This window comes from Nansenia antarctica (assembly GCF_963989245.1).
Source record: "Nansenia antarctica genome assembly, chromosome: 6".
In the NCBI taxonomy this organism is placed as follows: domain Eukaryota; kingdom Metazoa; phylum Chordata; class Actinopteri; order Argentiniformes; family Microstomatidae; genus Nansenia; species Nansenia antarctica.
The window spans coordinates 35873143-35875938 of record NC_137676.1 but is presented as its reverse complement, the minus strand read 5'-3'; positions in this window follow the sequence as shown (position 1 = coordinate 35875938).

Genomic DNA, 2796 nt, shown 5'->3' with positions numbered 1-2796 from the left:
GAAGTGGGAGCCCCCAGTTCAAGGTCGTTGTGTGGAGAGTGTGTTTTGGGGGTGCACGTAGACAGACTGAAAGGGAAATCATTTCCTGTTTTTAGCTTGTGCATTACGATCACTTCCCCCTGTATGTTTTTTTCACTTGACCTGTGTCAAGTGCCTTGAAGTGGTCTGAGTTCGTGAAAGAAGCGCCATACCAAAGAAAATGCATTACTAGTATAACTTTCATTCATAGAAACATATTAAGACAGTAGGTTGGAATATGTTGTTACAGACCAACACTAAGCAAAGGTTAACACTGGAGTTAGGGTCAAACTTTTTATAGATGATTTTCTTTTCTTTTCTCTTCTAGTGTAAATATGGTGAGCATAGAGAGATATATCAGCTTTGTTTTTCTCTATTTTGTGATGATTTTGTTTTTCCTGGCTACAGGGAGATTATTTTGATTTGAAGCACACTAAATGTTAAACAGATCTAGATGCAGGGTAAAGAGGCCTTTTTTGGTACGAACTGGCACTCTTTTTTGAGGAGTGCACCAAAAAAAATAAAAAAAGTGCCAGTTCGTACCAAAAAAAGGCTTCTTCATTTGTCCCAGTAGGGGAACCCATGTTGAACGCTTTCCACAGAGGGTTCTATATAGCAGTGGTTCTCAAACATCTCCTCGGGGAGCCCCAGCCGCTCCACATATTTGATCTGTTCCACCACCAGCACACCTGATTCAACTAATCAAGTAAAAAGCTATTATGATTTGTACTTGATTAGCTAAATCAGGTGTGCTGGTGGTGGAACAGATCAAATACGTGGAGCGGCTGGGGGTCCCCGAGGAGAGGTTTGAGAACCACTGCTATATGGAACCCAAAATAGTCGGACATGGAAACAAAAGCGTTCTACATGGAAACCAAAAGGAGTCTTCAAAGGGTCTCCTACAGGGAGAAATAAAGAATCTGTCCGTCCCTTTCCCATCATAGGCTAATTAGAGTGCCCTAAAAGGCAGAGCTGCCTGCGGTGCTAACGATCAACTCTACTCTCGCTGCCGAAGTCCATCTGATCTGGGAGGCCTGGCAACAGGCCAACCGTGGACCAATAACACTGCCGCCTCACTAGCGAATGCCAGCTTACACACAGCTCACAAAAACAATGCCTTCCAGCGAGCTATCACATGCTATTTCACTGGCAGCTAGCTAACACAACTAGCTAACACAACTAGCTAGGCGATCTGTAGTACACATACCCATTCCAACTGTACTAAGAGGTCTGGGCTAGTCCAACAGCTAGCTCATAACAGTGGTAGAATGCTAAAATAATACATATAATTATGGTATGATATGTGTATAGTATGATGATATGAACATATGAACATAGAGGGTTGAGAATACACTAAGTCATCAGCATGCTGAAATGCTGATAGTGAAGGGTTAAAGGTGATTACATGTGATGAGTAACGACTACTGTATATTCATTATATGCACTTTAGGCTACAGTATGGTAATATAACATCGTGACACACACTCTCTCACACACACACACACACACACACACACACACAATTGAACATACAAAAGACAACATTTATCCACACCATTATCATCCAAACATCGACACACACACACACACGCACACACGCACACACACACACACACACACACACACACACACACACACACACACTCACACACAGCACAGAAAATGGTGCACAACCATTACATAATTGATACCCTAACAGTCTGTGCATCCATCATGCAGGAGTCCATTTACAAAAACCCATATTCACTCTCACACACAAACATGCACCCGCATGGATTCACAGTAAAATCACACACTGTCTCTCTCACTCTCTCTCTCTCTCTCTCTCTCTCTCTCTCTCTCTCTCTCTCTCTCTCTCTCTCTCTCTCTCTCTCTCTCTCTCTCTCTCTCTCTCTCTCTCTCTCTCTCTCTCTCTCTCTCTCTCTCTCTCTCTCTCTCTCTCTCTCTCTCTCTCTCTCTCTCACACACACAGACAGACACAGACAGACACCCGTACACACAGACACGCACACCCAAACGTGTCTCTGTCGCATCTGTGAATAGCACACAGCATGACAGACGTACCTCACTCTGTAGTCCTCTGTCCTCTCGCTCTGCTCTTCTGCTCTCCTCTTCCCTCTCTCCTCTCCTCCCCTCTTCTCTGCCCTCGCTCTCTCCCCCTCTAGATCACACACAGGCAGCAGTGTTTGAATCTGACAGATTCCTCTCAGCTCAGTTCTCTCCTCTCCTCTCCTCGACCCCCCCCCCTCCCCCGTTTTCAGGCACACACTCAAAAACAGCCCTTTCTCTCTCTCCCTCCCTCTCCTGCTCGCGTACACACAGCCCTCTCTCTCTCCCTCTCCTCTCACACACAGACCTCTCTCTCTCTTTCCCTCCGTAGCAGAGAGAATGTCATAACCTAAGCCACACCCCCATCCTCTCCTCTCCTCGCGGGCCTACTATAAATACCCCAGTAGATATGAATACACCATCTTTTCCCCTCAGCCTCCATCCCTACCTCTCCTCCCTCTTGCTGTCTCTCTCCCTCCCTCCCTCCCTCCCTCCATCTCTCTCACGCTATGAAATGTTTTTGTGATGACCTTGTATAATTCACCCCAACAGCACCATCATCAGGCAACCTCCTCTCTCCACACACACACACACACACAAACACACACGCACATAAAAACACACACACACACACACGCACGCAGGTAGATAAAACAATGTATTATGCATACACACACACACACACACACACACACACACCACACACACACACACACGCCGATGGTTCTA